Source organism: Chrysemys picta, unplaced genomic scaffold (genome assembly GCF_011386835.1).
Source record: "Chrysemys picta bellii isolate R12L10 unplaced genomic scaffold, ASM1138683v2 scaf1316, whole genome shotgun sequence".
Classification (NCBI taxonomy): domain Eukaryota; kingdom Metazoa; phylum Chordata; order Testudines; family Emydidae; genus Chrysemys; species Chrysemys picta.
In genome coordinates, this window is record NW_027054023.1 from 1 (window position 1) to 17,806 (window position 17,806).

General features: G+C 56.7%; 1 long non-coding RNA gene across 1 annotated transcript; it reads left to right on the forward strand.

The window, feature by feature from the left end:
* The first annotated feature begins 538 nt into the window (after positions 1-538).
* On the forward strand, positions 539-9,209 carry LOC135979860 (uncharacterized). The gene is made up of 3 exons (XR_010597098.1): positions 539-871; positions 2,042-2,155; positions 6,582-9,209. It is a non-coding gene; the product is annotated as an uncharacterized LOC135979860 (long non-coding RNA).
* The last annotated feature ends 8,597 nt before the right edge of the window (positions 9,210-17,806 follow it).

A 17,806-nucleotide genomic window follows, 5' to 3' on the forward strand; every position in this document is an offset into this window, starting at 1 on the left:
AGTAGGTAAGGGGGGTGTGGGGGGAGGAGGCGCGGCCCAGGCTGGCCCCCCGGCGTTTCCAGCCTGGGTCAGCTCGGGCCCTGGGGTGCCGGCCCCGGCCGACCACCCCCGGCCCGCCCAGCACTGCCGGCCCCCGGCGGCCCGGCGCACCCCCCCGGCTCCCGGCCCCCCGCGGGCCCGGCTCCCCGCCGGCCCAGCTGACCGGCTCCCCGCGGGCCCGGCTGACCCGGCTCCCCGCGGGCCCGGCGGACCCGGCTCCCCGCCGGCCCGGCTCCCCGCGGGCCCGGCCGACCCAGCTCCCCGCGGGCCCGGCCGACCCGGCTCCCCGCCGGCCCGGCTCCCCGCGGGCCCGGCCGACCCGGCTCCCCGCCGGCCCGGCTCCCCGCCAGCCCGGCTGACCGGCTCCCCGCGGGCCGGCTGACCTCCCGATTTTCCCGGACATGCCCGGCTTTTGGGGATTTCCCCCCGGACGGGGATTTTAGCCCCCAAAAGCCGGACATGTCCGGGAAAATCCGGATGTATGGTAACCCTACGGGTGGGGGTGTGGGGTCTGGGAGGGATTAGGGTACAGGAGGGGATTCCGACCTGGGGCAGGGGGTTGGGGTGCCGGGTGTGAGGTCTGGGAGGGAATTTGGGTGTGGGAGGGGGTTCCAACCTGGGGCAGGGTTTCTGGGTGCGAGCTCCAGCCAGGCGGCACTTACCTCAGCCAGCTCCTGATCAATGGCACACGGGTGCTAATGCAGGCTCCTGACCCCTGGTCTCCCTCCGCTGGCAGGCTCTGAGCAAGGCCTGCGCCGAGAACATGGATGACGAGCTCTCGATCCTGCTGACAGCACCCCCCAGCACAGACAAACTCCAGCACATCTTGGAGGTGAGCAGAATGGGGAGGGGCAGCAGGGGTTTTACCTTAGCCCTGGGGACTCCTAGAAAGAAGAGACTGGAAAATCCATGTTTCTATTGGATCCTTCCGAGTATGCATTCGTGATATAAACTCACTGGGTGACCTTGGGGTAACTCACTTCCCCCTTACAGCATCAGTCTTCTCCACTATCAAATCTACACTGGGGAAGAAGGACAGAAGCCCCGACAATCACCTTCACCTCTGGGTGTCTGGTCCTGGGAGCCGAAACCAACTGGACTATCTGCCCCATCTCCTAAACTGCCCTGTCTTTCCCTCCTAGGGCCTGGTCCTTAGTGCTCAACCTGGCCCCTTCCCAGCTTGTCCCTGACCTTTAAAGGACTCTCCAAGCCCCTCCCATGCCTGCTTCCCTTGGGGTCTCTCTCCTGGCTGAGCACAGGCTGCCCTTCTATCTCTCAGCAGGCCTGGGTCCTAATCACAGGCTGCGTCTTGTCACGTGACCCCCACACTTATTCCCTTCACCCTAGGGAGCTGCATCACCTGGGCCAGGTGCAGTTGAGCTCCAACCCCTTTCCTGGCCATCTCACCCTGGGACAGGTTGAAACTGGAAACCTGTGGGTAACAGTAACTGGTTGCTCGCAAAGGTGCTGAAGACACAATGGAAGAGGAAATCCTTTGGCCTGGATTGAAATTATTCCGACTGAAAGTGAATGAGAGAAAATAGGTCCAGAGTTCTCTTCCTAGCAGCAGAAAATGTAGCGATTGATAGAGGTTCAGGTCAGAAAGGACCATTATGTGCATCTAGTCGCCCCTCCTGTATAACTCAGGGCCTAGAATGTGACCAAGTGGTTCCTTCAGCCAACCATAGCATGGGACTGAGCCAGAGCATGTCTTTTGGAACGACATCCACATGCAGGAGAGCCAGCTGGCTACCAGAAAATCTCTCTTCTGCAGTGACGTGGGGTTAAGGGACACGGGGGAAAAGACATGGAGGCTGTGACTAAACTTAGAGCAGCAAGGCCAGGAAAACCAGGGTTAGGTCCCAGGCCTGGCTATCAGATCTACTGTTTTCTATTCCTGGCTTTGGGACCATGAGCGAGTCTCTGCACCGCTGGGTGCCTCGGTTTCCCCAGCTATCAAATGGAGCTAATCAAGGTTTTGTTTGTTCTCCCCATTTTACAGGGTGGGAAACCGAGACACAGTTGGGACCTGTCTACACTACAGGTCTGTCGTGCGTTTGTAATCTGCTGACCCCCACATGTTGTTCAGAGCCTATGGACAACACAGCTCCTAAAGGTACGTTTGTTCTGTGCTTATCCCCTATGTACCAGCAGGGCTGGACAGCATTTCTCACTGTGATGTGGGGAGCAGGTCCTGGGTACTAAGGGTCTGAAGAAGCTCTCAAGGACTAATTTTTTAAAATAATTGTTATCAATGAATTGGGAGAAAACATACAATCACTGCGGATAAGATTGGGGGGTGACAAAATACAGGCAGAGTGGTAATTCCTGATGGGGAGAGGGCAGTGATACAGAGCGATCTGGCTCATTCGGCCAGCTGGACCCATTCAAAGAAAACAAGTTTGAGCAGAGCCCAATGCAAGGTCCTAGGCGTGGCAACAAGGCACGCCGGCCACACCTCCAGAATGGGGACGTGTATCCAGGAAAGCAGTGACTCTGAAAAGGATTTAGGGGCCAGAGTGGAGAAGCCACTCAACATGAGCTCCCAGTGTGATGCTGTGGTGAACAGGGCTAAAGCCATCATTAGACGAAGGAGCAGAGCCGTGAGTAGGATAGGGAGGTGACACAGCAGCAGTGAGACTGCTATTGGAATACTGCCTCCAGTGTTGGTGTCCTCCTTTGAAAAAGATGGTCCTAGAAATTGGAGCTGGGGCAGCAAAGAGCCACCAAATGTTCTGAGGGCTGGAGAAAAATGCCTTCTAGTGAGCTATTGAAAGAGCTCAACCTGTTTAGCTTATCAAAAGAAGATTGAAGGGGACTTCATTGAAGTGTTGATGTGCCTTAATGGAGAGAAAATACTGGGGATTAAAGGGCTCTCTAGTCTAGCAGAGAAAGGCAGAACAAGACCCAATGGCTGGAAGGTGAAAAGAGACAAATTCCTATGACAAATAAGGCACAAATATTCAACAGCGAGGATGATTGAACACAGGAAGAAGCTACCAAGGAAAGTGGTGGATTCTCCATCTCTTGATGTCATTAATAAAGACTAGATGCCTTTCCGGAATGTGTTTGCCCCAAAAGTAGCTATTGTGATAGACAGGAGGCCTGTGATATGCAGGGGGTCAGATTAGATGCTCTAACTGTCTCTTCTGGCCATAAAGTCTACTCATTTCTGAGAAACCGAGTGTAGCATTGGGAGCAGCTTGTGATGTTTTACTGTCTAGCCGGCTTGCTTCCTAGAATGAACACTCATTGAGCGGGGTGATCCCCAGAGAGTAGCTCAAACCTCCAAAGTGTCTGCCCTGTGGCAGGACATTAACACTGCAGGGGAGGGGTGGGTGTGGCAGTGACATCACAAAGGCCTTTTGCAGGACCTCGGCCTATTGGCCAAAGGTGCAGGGGAGGTGGTGACCTCACAGAGGGATGCTGACATCAGCCAGGCAGGACAGGGGCGCAGGGCCAAGGAAACCTCAGAGACCCCTGTGGCTTTGCTTCAGCAAGTCTCCTCTCGAGATCTCTCTTTGAGGTCTGAGAGAGTATTTGGGTTCGTGTATGTGAGCACCAGGAGGAACCTCTTTTGAGTTTTCTCCTTTCTTTTTCCTGATTTCATTAGAAATCTGACGTCCCTGTTTAGAAGGTAAGAGCCTCCGAGAGGTTTGGAACCTGTTCAGTCTGCTGCATCTGGCTCCAGCTGAATTTTAGGCATGGAAAACACTAGCTTAAGGTGGCCAAATTTTATTCCCCACCTGGGATTTTGTCCCTTAGAATCTCTGGGGACATTAAGGTTTGTCCTTTTTCTTTTACCTTTTCCTCTATCCCTCCCTCCTTTCTTTTCATCTCTTACTTCTTTTGTCCTTTCCCTGTTCCCCTCCCACCACCAGGAGGGGTGTGTGTGTGTCATGGGGGTTGCTCTACAACTCCCATTGTGGGAGGTCCACCGAAAAATGTGGGGCTGAAATAGTGCTCAGACAGTGATCCCCAGCGGTGACCTGGGCCATCCTTTGGGCTCTCTGGTGAGAACCCTCATCCTCCCGCCCCTCGGTCTCTACCCTGATTGGCTGAGCAGGGGGTTATTGACAGGGAGGAGACTCAGGTCCCTGTTGTTTTCTTTTAAGACCAAGTAAATAGTCATAACCAGTCATATGTTCGACAAATTTTGCTGCGTCTCTGCAGTTCATTATTTTCTCTAACATTCCAGTTCTCCTAAAATACTTGCTGAATAATTACTATGAACTCTTGCTGGTCTGGAACTCACTTGAGAGCACTTTATTCAGGTCATTCAATGTCTGAAATTCAAGATCCGATGGTTAGTTTGAAAATCAGGGCTCTTGGGTCCTATTCCCAACTCTGCCACGGACTGGCTGTGTGACCTAAGACAAGTCAATTCTCCTTTCTCAGCCTCAGCTTCTCCCTCTTTCAAGTAGGGATAACAATCCGCCCTATTTACCTCCCGGCAGGTGGAGAATGGGGATCTATTGGAGAGTGTCACTAGGAGCAGTGCATAAGATGAGGTGTCCTATCCTGTTTACTCAGATCAGATTAGGACATAATAGAATGGCTGAAATAGTCTATTTTATTTGTATTTTATTATGTTGCAATTGTTAAAAGCAGCACCTACTTAGCTCAGACTGAAACATCTTATCTAATTTTTGAGATCTAAGTATCTCCTCTTTGTGTAGCTCAAACCTCCGAAGTGTCTGCCCTGTGGCAGGACATTAACACTGCAGGGGAGGAGTGGGTGTGGCAGTGACATCACAAAGGCCTTTTGCAGGACCTCAGCCTATTGGTCAAAGGTGCTGGGGAGGTGGTGATCTCACAGAGAGATGCTGACATCAGCCAGGCAGGACAGGGGCGCAGGGCCAGGGAAACCTCAGAGTCCCCTGTAGCTTTGCTTCAGCAAGTCTCCTTCTCGAGGTCTCTCTTTGAGGACTGAGAGAGTATTTAGGTTCATGTACATGAGCGCCAGGAGGAACCTCTTTTGAGTTTTCTCTTTTCTTTTTCCTGATTTTACTAGAAAACAGACATCCCTGTTTAGAAGGTAAGAGCCTCCGAGAGGTTTGGAACCTGTTCAGTCTGATGCATCTGGCGCCAGCTGAATTCTAGGCATGGAAAACACTAGCTTAAGGTGGTCGAATTTTATTCCTCACCTGGGATTTTGTCCCTTAGAATCACTGGGGACATTAGGGTTTGTTCTTTTTGTTTTACCTTTTCCTCCATCCCTTCCTCCTTTCTCTTCATCTCTTAAGTCTTCTGTCCTTTCCTCTGTTCCCCTCCCACCACCAGGAGGACTCTGTGTGTGTGTCGTGGGGGGTGCTCTGCAGTGGGAACAGGGACAATTCTCCAACTTTGGGCAGTCGAGAGCCTGGGTGAGATAAGGGGCGTTAAAGCCCTTTGTGAAGGAGAAAGGGGAGTTTCACGGTGTTGAGCACCAAGGAATTCTAAACTTTGCTAAAACATCTAGTCTGCAGAAACCAGAAATGGTTGGGGCCACATTGTAACCATTGTCTTTTTTAAGCCCATTGAGGGATGTGAGTCCCACCCTTTTAGGTATCTGGGGTGCTGGGAGAAGAGAAGAGGTGCCTGTCTCCATTTTATGGCCTCAACAAACTAAGTGCTGTGCCTCAGTTCTCGTCAGAGATCCCTGAAAAAGAACGTCTTCCCATCCATTAACATACCTGGAAAGATACTGGAACCCCTTATTAAACAATCAGTTTGTCAGCACCTACAGGACAATTTGGTTCTTAGGACTAGTGAGCATGGACTTGTCAAGAACAAATCATTCCAAACCAATCCTAGCTCCTTCTTTGGCAGGGTTACGGGCCTAGTGAAGTAAACAGTAGATGTGATCCATCTTGGTGTTAATAAGGACAGTCTCACAAACAAACTAGGGAGATGTGGTCTAGATGCAATTAGTATAATATGTGTGCACAGATGGTTGCAAGCCCGTACTCCAACAGCCCAGAACCAAACACTCCTTCTCCTGGGCAGTGCGCTCCGACCTCTAATGGTCAGATGCTGCTTAGCACTGTCAGAGCAGCTTTTGCTGGGGGATTCTCCCAGCACTTTCCAATAGTGGGAAAGTATGAAATCCCCATTTGACTGCTGGGGACAGAGCCTAGAGCGGGGAGCAACTTACCCAAAGTCCCACAGGTCAATAGGAAACTCAGGCGCAGGGCTGGGAGTCACTGCCCCTCCCACTCCCAGGTCACCGCCCAAGGGTGGCTCCTCTGGCAGAGGTGCGGGGAAGGGTCACTCTCTCCTGGCTGGGCTGTTCTTTTCACTCCAGTAACATTGCAACGGCTTTGGGGAGAGGCTCACTCCCAGGATCAGATACAGGAGGGGCAGCAGGGTCCAGGGAACAGGGGCTATTCCTGCCCTGCCACTGTCTGTCTGAGAAACCTTGGCCTTGTCATTCCCTGGCTCGGTGCCTCAGTTTCCATTCTCGCCAGCCTGTGCCTATTTCCCTGCAGTTTCACCTGCGTGTTGGTGCCAGTCCCATCCCCGCACTGCACAGTCTAATACCGGCTCCTCTCTCTTGCCAGCACTATGACACCTGCCGTGGAGCCAGAGCTGGAGACCCACCTCCTCCGAGCTGCCCTGCACGCCGTCTTCACCCTGGGCATGGAGAAGGACACCACCCAAGTGCAGGTAGATCATGCTAAAGTCATGGATTGAAGAGCCAGCTGTCATCCTGCCATGAGTCCTTGCTAATTGCCTGCAGTGGGATGTGAATGAGAGAGGCCAGGATATGTGTTTGGGGGTCTCACCAGTGTTTCCCAGAGACCCCACTTCCCATCCTGTGGCAGGTGTAGCCCCACTTTCCCTAACTCTGACCCATGGCTCTCCCTTGCTTTCAGGATCTGCCTAGGGTCTTGCCAGACCTCCTGGATGCCATGCTGGGGAACCTGCTGGCAGAGTCCCCAGACACCGACAGGCTCCAGTACATCTTGGAGGTGAGCCCGATGAGAGAGGTGGGGACAATTTTACCTTCACTCTTAGATCCATTTTCCAGTCTGTCCTCCTAGCCGGGCCCCAAGTGGGCATCCTTGGTCAGGGCAGTCAGTGCAATGCCTCCTTTCCCCACAGCACATTAACTACTAGATCGTGTCCACGGTGCCGCGAGAGAGAGCCAGGGCCGTTAAGAGCAGCACTGCCCTGCTCAGATTCACCATCACCCTCCCTGAGTTTGACGTAAGTGACCTCTGACCCCAGCTTCCTGACTCCAGGCGTAGGTGATCTGGCTCCGACGGGCTGTAGGATCTGCTGCTGCAGGGGCTGTGGGTTAGGAGTGTTCCTCTTGGGGAGGCAGAGTCAGAGCAGAGAGTGAGCCTGGCTTGAGTCAAGTTCTTCTTGTCCTAGTTAAGTGGTGACTCTGGGCTTTTAAGGGGACTGTGCTCCAGGTTCATGCCTCCCTGTCATCCTGGAGCAGCTGGGGAAGCAAGTCCTCATGGAGGGCCCTGCAGAGGGGCTGAGGGGAAGGAGAGTCCTGGCCCGGGGGGGACTGGGAGCTGACAGGAAAATGCTGATGGAGTCCCCTCTCCCTCTCCCGTCCATTAGAACTCAGCGGAATTCCCCAGGATGGGTCACCACATGGCACAGCTAGCTCTGTCCGTCAGTGACCCAGCCAAGGACATCAGCCGGCAGGCCAGGGAGGGGGTTTACCGGCTCTACCAGCTGCTGCTGCACCAGAGGAGTAAGGAACCCAGCTGGGAAATGGCACCCGCTAGAAGAGTGAGACTGGGACCCCAGCCAATTTCTCTCAGATTGACCCCGGCTGGAGGATGAGTCTCTCTATCTCTTTCTGTGTTCCACACCACGCCCTGCAATTCTGTTGGGCCGGGCACGCAGCGAGGACTCTGCCCACTGTGCAGCCACCAATGGGATTGGAAGGACACAAGCCCTGCAACCAGAAGGACAAATGTGTGTGTGTGTGTCTCTCTCCCTGTCACCTACTCCCTCCTGGGGGAAACCCAGCAGCTGATGGGGAACAAGGTGAGCAGCTGCATTAGACTCAGGAGATTGGGGCGCGGCCCAGGCCTCATTCCCATCCTGTGGCCATTCGCTGGCCTGGCACAAGAAGCCTGGTGGGGAATGAAAGGGAGAGCAGGTGCTCCTGGGAAGGGAGATGAATTCACCTCCATGAGCAGGAGCGAGCCAGCTTGTCCCCGGAGCAGCTCCAGCCAGCTCTTTAGCCAGGCTAATTAATGACAAGCTTTGCCTCATCCCAGACTTATGTTCTTAGGACAGGGTGCTATCGCTCTTGGGAAGGGCAGGAGAGTCCCCCAAGTGCCCTCTGCGAGACTCTCCTGTCCCACAGGGCCGCACCCAATTCCTAGTGGTCTGGTGTCTGTGTCACCCGAGCCACCACCCAGAGTTGCTCCCATCACTGGCAGCCTGGGAGGCCAAGGACTGACGGGTGATGGCGTCTGACCAGGCAGGGCTGAGGCACATGGGCAGGGGACGCTTGCCCTGCTGCTGGCAAGGCTGGACCCGTTCTGGAGAGAACAGGAGGATTCAGTCAGCAGTAGGGTTACCATGTCTAATAAATAAAAAAAGAGGACCCTCCACGGGCCCTGGCCCCGCCCATTTTCCCACCCCTAGCCCCGCCCCAACTCCGCTCCTTCCCCGCCCTAACTCCGCCCCCTCCTCCCTCCCACTCCCAGCCATGGGGAGAGGGCTGCCACAGCGCTACCGGCTTCACGGTTTGCCGTGCAGCCCCCAGACCCTGCGCCCCCGGCCGGCACTTCCCCAGCGCAGCTGGAGCACGGGAGGGGAAGCGCCCACCCGGTAGCGCTGGCTCGTGCAGCTCGGCTCTTAAAGTCTGAGAGGGGAGGAGCGGAGCAGCTCAGCTGGAGCCCGGGAAGGGAAGTGCCTGGCCGGCGGCTCGGGGTCTGGAGGAAGGGGGGGTGCTGCCCGAAGCAAGTAGCGCTGGCTCGGGCAGCTCGGCTCTTAAAGTCTGAGAGGGGAGGAGCGGAGCAGAGCAGCCGCGGGAGAGGAAGTACCCGGCCAGCATTTTCCCGGACATGTTTGGCTTTTCGGCAATTCCCCCCGGACGGGGGTTTGATTGCCGAAAAGCAGGACATGTCCGGGAAAAAACGGACGTATGGTAACCCTAGTCAGCAGGGGCTGCCGATCCGTCCCATTCACCAGGGCTGCCATCCTGCGGCTTCAGCATTACTGGCTGGGGTGACTTGGGGAAAGGTCTCAACCTCCCCACATCCCACTTCACTGCTGCCAGAATCCCTCCTGCCCCCCCCCCCCGCTACAGTCCCCTCCCTACCCAACCTGCATGGGGCTGGAGGAGAGGGGTCTGAGAACTTGAGCTGTGGATTGGAGGTGGAACAGCTGTCAGGGGCACTGAGGGGGAAGTGGCAGGAGCTCCCCGTACAAGGAAGGGGGTTGCCACTGGAGGTCACTAGGAAGGACAACAAGACTCCATCCTGGGGGTCAGGAGGGGAAATCCATCCCTCAGAGGTGGGCAGAGGCTGGGTGGAAATGCTGCTGGTTCCAGGGGCCGTTAATCCCCCCTGATTCCTCGGAGGCGTCTGAGTCTCAGACAGGTTCTCATTCCCTTGCAGCAGGAGGACGTCACGGCCAATGTGATGCGCCAGCTCCGTATCATGCGGCACTTGCGCCAGGTGCCCGAGGAGCTGCAGGGCCTGTGCCTCCCAGGACACCAGCAACTCCCGCTCTCTGCTGCAGGTACTGCTCTGGCTCTCTGTAAATGGGGAGCTAGTGGAAGGGGAAATGGAGCCCCCTGGCACTCACAGAAACCCTCTCCCCTCTCTGTGGAGCAGGGTCCTTTCCTCTGCCCCCAAATTCCTTCATCTGGGACAGGAGCTCTTTCCCTCACACCCATTCCCCTCCCCTCTTTCCTTGATCTACCCCCATCCCATTCCCCCTGCGCCCAGGCAGAGCTCTGCCTGCCCCATATGGTGCAGAAAGGCCTGTGATATGTAGGGGATCAGATTAGGTGCTCTAACTGTCTCTTCTGCCCATAAATTCTACTCATTTCTGAGAAACCGAGTGTAGCATTGGGAGCAGCCTCTGCTGTTTTACTGTCTAGCCGGCTTGCTTCCTAGAATGAACACTCATTGAGTGGGGTGATCCACAGAGAGTAGCTCAAACCTCCAAAGGGTCTGGCCTGTGGCAGGACATTAGCACTGCAGGGGATGGGTGGGTGTGACAGTGACATCACAAAGGCCTTTTGCAGGACCTCCGCCTATTGGTCAAAGGTGGTGACCTCACAGAGAGATGCTGACATCAGCCAGGCAGGACAGGGGCTCAGGACCAGGGAAACCTCTGAGTCCCCTGTAGCTTTCCTTCAGCAAGTCTCCTTCTCGAGGTCTCTCTTTGAGGACTGAGAGAGTATTAGGGGTCACGTACGTGAGCGCCAGGAGGAACCTCTTTTGAGTTTTCTCCTTTCTTTTTCCTGATTTTACTAGAAAACTGACGTCCCTGTTTAGAAGGTAAGAGCCTCCGAGAGGTTTGGAACTTGTTCAGTCTGATCCATCTGTTCCACAAGTCCTTCAGTCCAATCCACTTCCCTAACTAATTTCCTTAATTTTTTAAAGTTAGCCCTTTTGGAAAAAAAAACCCTAGTCACAGATCTATTTTTGTTTACCCTTCCATTTAGTTTAAACTGAATTAGCTCACGATCGCTCAAATGAAGGCTGTCCCCTACAACCATTTCTTCTAAGAGATCCTCACTACTCACCAAAACCAAATCTAAAATGGCATCCCCTCTTGTTGGTTCAGCAACTACTTGGTGAAGGAATCCATCAGCTATCACATCTAGGAAAATCTGAGCCCTATTATATTACTAGCACTTGTCCTCCAGTCTATATCTGGGAAGTTAAAATCTCCCATGATCACACAATTCCCATTAGTATTTACTTCATTAAAAACATTGAAGAGGTCTCGATCCCTATCCAAATCAGACTCCAGTTCTAACAGACAGCAACCCCCCCCCCCCCCCCCCGAAAGGCAGAGATAGAGCCCAGGAATCGAGATGGTGGGGAAATTTCATTGAAACCGTTTCTGACCGAAAATCCTATTCAAACTAAACCAGTTTGTTTCTTGAAATCATAACAAGTGGCAATGAAAATTCTTTGTCACAATGTGTTAAATTGTCTCGTCGCACTCAAAGAGGAGACACTTAGATCTCAAAAATTAGATAAGATGCTTCAGTCTGAGCTAAGTAGATGCTGATCTTAACAATTGCAAAATAATACAATACAAATAAAATAAACTATTTCAGCCATTCTATTATGTCCTAATCTGATCTGAGTAAACATGATAGGACACCTCATCTTATGCACTGCTCCTAGTGACACTCTCCAATAGACCCAGCAGTCCTTATTTCCAGGCCCCTTAACTAACCACTGCTGCACACTCCCTCCCACAGCTGGCAATTACAACCATCATGTCCGGTCCCCCTGCTTTGAGAGGGAGTGTGCTCCGCTGGAGAGACTTCCCTCACGGATCACAGGGGGAACTCAATCCTGCCAACGATGCCAATCATAAATGAATCTACTCATCGTTAGGTGCCCCCCGGCAGCCAGGCATGGCATCACAGCCCTCTCGCTGGGCTAGCGTCCCCCATCCATGGTCGCTCCAGCACCACGGCAGTTTCTCTGCCTGGTAACTCCGGCCAGGTCACCACCTTTAGTCCACCCTTCTGGAGCCCAGCTTGCCTCACACTAAAAGTCCAAAGAGGTCTTTCCACAGACAGAAGTCCTTCTGCCATCGCTGGGGCATTTGCTCTGCCTGTAGCCCCCTTGCTGGGCTTGGGAACCCTCTCCAGGTGCGTGTACGCCGCCTCCTCTGGGGCCGGTAGGGGAACCCAGTCCCACCCTGACATTGATAGCAGCTCAGGGCCCTGGACCCAACAGCTAGGTCTGCACCTTTCTCTTTGCTGCACTTTTCCAACCTCTCTTCTCAAGTTCCCCTCCAGGCTTTCCTTGCTGCTCTGAACTTCCTACCTCGTTCTTAATCCTGTTGCTACCCCAGCTGGGCTGTATCACCACTGAAGTCTGGCTCTTTACGGGGGCGGATATGGTGCCTCTCAGTTCGGGCTCATTCTATAATCAGCTTTCTGTGAGTGCCGGGGGGCTCCATTTCCCCTTCCACTAGCTCCCCATTTACAGAGAGCCAGAGCAGTACCTGCAGCAGGGAGCAGGAGTTGCTGGTGGCCGCAGAGGCACAGGCCCTGCAGTGCCTCGGGCACCTGGCACAAGTGCCGCATGATACGGAGCTGGCGCATCACATTGGCCGTGACGTCCTCCTGCTGCAAGGGAACGAGAACCTGTCTGAGACTCAGACGCCTCGGAGGAATCAGGGGGGATTAACGGCCCCTGGAACCAGCAGCATTTCCACCCAGCCCCTGCCCACCTCTGAGGGATGGATTCCCCCTCCTGACCCCCAGGATGGAGTCTTGTCCTTCCTAGTGACCTCCACTGGCAACCCCCCTCCTTGTACTGGGAGCTCCTGCCACCTCCCCCTCAGTGCCCCTGACAGCTGTTCCACCTCCAATCCACAGCTCAAGTTCTCAGACCCCTCTTCTCCAGCCCCACCCAGGTTGGGTAGGGAGGGGACTGTAGCGGGGGGGGGGGGGGAAGGAGGGATTCTGGCAGCAGTGAAGTGGGATGTGGGGAGGTTGAGACCTTTCCCCAAGTCACCCCAGCCACTAATGCTGAAGCCGCAGGATGGCAGCCCTGGTGAATGGGACGGATTGGCAGCCCCTGCTGACTGAATCCTCCTGTTCTCTCCAGCAGGGCCGGCTTTAGGAAGGGCGGGGCCCAATTCAAACATTTTTGGCGGGGCCCCGGCAGGGATGACAAAGAAAATAATGTAAAAAAAAGCCTTTCATTTCTTCCATGTATTATTTACTTTCCATAACTGTATAAATAATAAAATTATACATTAAGTACATTGCATCATATATGCTGTTGATCAGTTATTAATGAGCTCCGTTTCACATGTGTGGGTCCCCGCCACTCCCTGGGGGTGTGCTAGGGTGACCAGATGTCCTGATTTTATAGGGACAGTCCCGATTTTTGGGTCTTTTTCTTATAGGATCCTATTATCCCCCACCACCTGTCCCGATTTTTCACACTTGCTGTCTGGTCACGCTAGTGGTGTGCACATGTGTGGGTCCCAGCTGCTCCCTGCCCTCCTCATTGAAGCAGGTGTGCAGGGTCACTGCCCTGGGAACTGCAGGGCACCAGTGGACATGGGGCTGGCTGGAGGCAGGGCAGGGGCTCACTGGAGGTAGGGTCTGGCTGCAGGCAGGGCAAGGGGTGCGGGGCTGGCTGGAAACAGGGGTGTGTGGGGCTGGCTGGCTTTGGGCAGGGCCGCAGGGGGGTTGCGGCAGGGGTTGCCTGGAGACAGGGCAGGGGGTGCGGCAGAGGCTGGCTGTGGGCAGGGGGTGCAGGGCTGGCTGGAGACGGGGCTGGCTGTGGGCAGGGCAGGGGGTGCAGGGCTGGTGCGGGGACGGGGTGCAGCAGAGGCAGCTTTAAATAGCCCCTGAGTCCCCCGCTATCCCAGGGCTCTGGGGGCTATTTAAAGGGCCCAGGGCTCCCCTGCTTCTACCGACCCGGCCCTTTAAATAGCCGCGGGAGCCCTGGGGAAGCAGCGGGGCTCCAGTGGCTATTTAAAGGCCCAGGGCGGTAGAGGCAGCGGGAGCCCCGGACTTTTTAAATAGCCCCCAGAGCCCCGCAGCCCTACCCCAGGGCTCCAGCAGTGGGGGTCTGGTAGCAATTTAAAGAGCCTGGGGCTCCGGCCCCTGCTGGGAGCCCTAGGTCCTTTAAATTGCCCCCTGGGGAAGCCGGGCCACCCTGGTACAGCGCACCGGCTCTTGCTGGTACACCGTACTGGGGCTTGGGCCCGGGGCCCGATTCAGGGGAATTGGTTGAATTGGCCTAAAGCCGGCCCTGGTGGGGGTATGGCCACAGAGCCGCAGGGAGGGGAACCCTGAGGTGTGGCGGCTGGGTGGGTGCTGGGAGTTCCTCCTGAAGGGACGGGGGTTGGCCAAGGTCACTCAGCCCCGGGGTCTGGGAGGGGGACAGGCTGAGGGCACTCAGAGCCCCATGAAGTGGGGGGGGGGCTGAGGGGAGGGACTGGCCAGGGGCACTCAGAGCTCGGGGGGGGGGGCTGTCCGGGGGGGCACTCACAGTCCCAGGAGGTGGGTGGGGGAGGGCACACAGGATTTCAGGAATTCCCTGGCAGTGAAGAGCTGCTGGCGGCAGGGAGGAGCCAGCCGTGACAATCCCCACTTGGGATCCCTGGCTGGGCTAGTGGCTATGGGGGCCCGTGGCCAAGCTGCAGCGGAAGGTGACCTGAAGGAAATGCCTCGGCCTCGGCCTCCGGCTAGGAAGGGCCTGGGCCAGACAATGACCCACCGCGCAGTGTCCCAGTTCCTTGCCCCACACCTGCGGGGCACGGCCCCTCCTCTGTAGGGAGGTTGGCATGTACCTTAGTGCTGCTTCCTCCATCCCCAAAGGCCTCTCCCAGCCAGTCTCTGGCAACCCCTGCCGTTCAATACGCACATTACCCTGCTGTGACATACCCGGGTTGGGGGGGGAACCCCTCGGGGATGGGGGGGCTGTCACACAGCTGGGCAATTTAACCCAGCTGGGCAGGAGTGACTGTCTCCCTGGAGCTGGGGTCTCAGCCCAGGTGTCTCTCTGCCCTTCCCCCTAGTCGCCCCCGGGCGAGGTGGGAGTGCCCCACGTTGCGTTCCAGCCCCACATTCGCACCCACAAGTGCTGGTGGGTTCCAATCCCAGCTGAACACGCCCACCCGGCCCTAGTGCGGAGCAGAAGGGCCCAGCGCTGCCCCACAGACCCTCTGGCTCTCCGAGCCCGCTCTTACCCATCACCCCAGCACGTCTGGCCCAGGCTGAACGCTGCTGCTCTGTGCAGAGAGGCTGGCACTTCTCGCTCCTGCCGTACGAGGGGCTGCTACCGACTGCTCCCCCTAACCCCCGCCCTGCTGCGCTCTGGGGATGTTGCCCTGCTGTGGAGCTCTGAGGTGTCTTGAACTGGAATGTGTTTGGAAAGAAACTGCTAAGGAGCCTTATCAGCCCCGGTCAGAGAGTACCTGGGAGCCTGCCTGGGTCGGGCGGGTCTGGTACAGCCTCCCCCCAGATAAGGCTCTTCCCTGGACCTGCCACCCATTGGAATCTGGAACGATTCCCTCCGAGGTAACACCCGGGGCAGCCAGGGCAGGGCAGGGCATGGCCTGCTCCCCTGGAGCGTTAGGACTTTCAGGAGTCAGAGGTGTCAGCGGAGCAGGTTGTGATTGTACGTTAAAGCAGTGAAGAAAGTTGGGGGGACAGAGGAATTGGGTGCTGTGGCCCCCCCATGCCTGGGGCCTATTTGAAAGGCAGCTGTCACACTGTCCCCTTTATCGGGAGTGCCCACTACACCCATCTCACGCAGTCCTCGGCACGAGAAGGGGGAGCATGTTCCCAGCTGAACGGCGTTCGTCCAGGACTCACCGACCCCTATTCCAGGATGGGGGAGTGACCTGAGAGAGAGGTCACCATGTAGCCTGCAATTATCAGTGGCTTCTGGATTCCTCTGGGAAAGGGTTAACCAGGGGCTTAGTTTAGTCCACACTTGGCTTTCTCGGCAGTGCTGGACTCTGGTGGCAGGGAGGTGTCCAGCTCGCACCCTTTCACCTGGCAGGGAAAGTGCCCTAAAGGTTAGGATGTTCTCACAGGCTGTCGTAGTTACTGGGACCTTGGCAGGGAGGATTGGTGGCTTGTGGGGCATCGGATACCTCCCCTCCTCCTAGAGCTGTGCAGTAACCAGAACATTACCCCCGCGAGGAGAGGGTTTCGGGGACCCTGGGATCTTGGGAGCCAGGGCTTCTCTCAGCAGCCTGGAAGCCCAGGCCCCCCATCAGCCTGTCAAGCAGGTGGGCAGGCGGGCGAGCTGGCAGGGAGCTAAGCAGCTTTCCGTGCTAAACCTGCCTGCTTTCTGTCTGAAGGTTTGTCCAAATCGACGTGTTCCCACGAAACGTTTGGATTTTGACAAGCTGGCAATTTCTGATGGAAAAACGGTTCCACTGGCAAATTCTGACCAGCGCCTCTCCTGACCGCACAGCTCCCTGCATCTTTGCTGAGCGTGGAATCAGAATGGACTTGACACAGGTGGTTGTGCCCTGGGATGCCATCTCAGGCCAGCTCCCCCAGTGCTCCGGCGCTCACATTCTCCTAGTGGTGACGTCTGACCCTGGGGAGATGAAAGGCCTCTGCGGGTTGTTTCCTGCAGTGTGAGCTTTGGCTGCAGGCTTCTGTCCCCAGCCATGGCACGAAGGAATCTGTCTAGCCAAGCTGGGCGTCCTCCCTCATCTGTGGTCAGAGGTCACACGGGCCCTTCCAGTGACAAGGTGGCAGCATCTGGCCCTGGGAAAACAGACATCTGCTGTGTGCTCACCTCAGAGATTTCTTTCTTTCTGCAAACTGAAGAGGCCTCTCTCCTGTAGCCTCAGCAGAGGCTGCGAGGAGGCCAGCAGACCCGGTGGCCCCCTGCAGACTGGGGGAGGCCCTGACCAGTAGCTCTAAAGGCCAGAAGACCCCACAGGACAGGTGGGGAATGGGACTGTGACGTTACGTTGCTGTTCCATGGTTCCTTTCTCCTAGGGTTACCATATTTAAAAAAATAAAAAAAAGAGGACACTCCACGGGCCCTGGCCCCGCCCCAAGTCCACCCCTACTCCGCCCATTCCCCCAAAGTCCCCGCCCTAACTCCCCCTCCTCCCTCCCAGCCACACGAAAAAGGCTGCCCAAGCACTACCAGCTTCACGGTTTGCCGGGCAGCCGCCAGACCCTGCGCCCCCGGCCAGCGCTTCCCCAGCACAGCTGGAGCCCGGGAGGGGAAGAGCCCAGCCGGGGGCGCAGGGTCTGGAGGCTGCCCGGCAAACCCGTGAAGCCGGTAGCGCTCGGGCTTTGGGCAGCCCCTATGCCTCCGGACCCTGCGTCCCCGGCCGGGCACTTTCCCTCCTGGGCTCCAGCTGCTCTGCTCCTCCCCTGACTCTTTGTCTCTGTTTAAGAGCCAAGCTGCCCGAGCCAGCGCTACGGGCTTCGGGCAGCCCCCTTGCCTCCGGACCCTGCGTCCCCGGCCGGGCACTTTCCCTCCTGGGCTCCAGCTGCTCTGCTCCTCCCCTGACTCTTTGGCTCTGTTTAAGAGCCAAGCTGCCCGAGCCAGCGCTACCGGCTTCGGGCAGCCCCCTTGCCTCCAGACCCTGCGCCGCCGGAGCAGAGCAGCTGGAGCCCGGGAAGGGAAGTGCCCGGCCTGCGGCTCGGGGTCCGGAGACACGGGTGCTGCCCGAAGCCAGTAGCGCTGGCTCGGGCGCTTGGCTCTTAAACAGAGCCGAAGTCTGAGTCAGGGGAGGAGCAGAGCAGAGGGAGAGGAAGTGCCCGTCCGGTATTTTTCCCGGACATGTTCGGCTTTTTGGCAATTCCCCCCGGACGGGGGTTTGATTGCGGAAAAACCGGACGTATCGGTAACCCTACGTGACTGGTGCCCGGGGCCGGGGGCGCAGCTCCAGCCCCAGGGGGATCCAAATCCGGACAGTGCCGGCTCCCCGCAACGCGCTGGCGTCCACAACCCCCGGAGGGCGCCCCCCAGCCCTGCGATGGCTGCCAAGCGGTGCCCAGAGACACCCCTGACCCAAAGGACAGGGGCTCGCGCCCCCCCTCCTCCGACGGCTTGCTGCCTCACGGGGCAGGTTGGTCGCGTCGCAGGGGCCGCTGGGA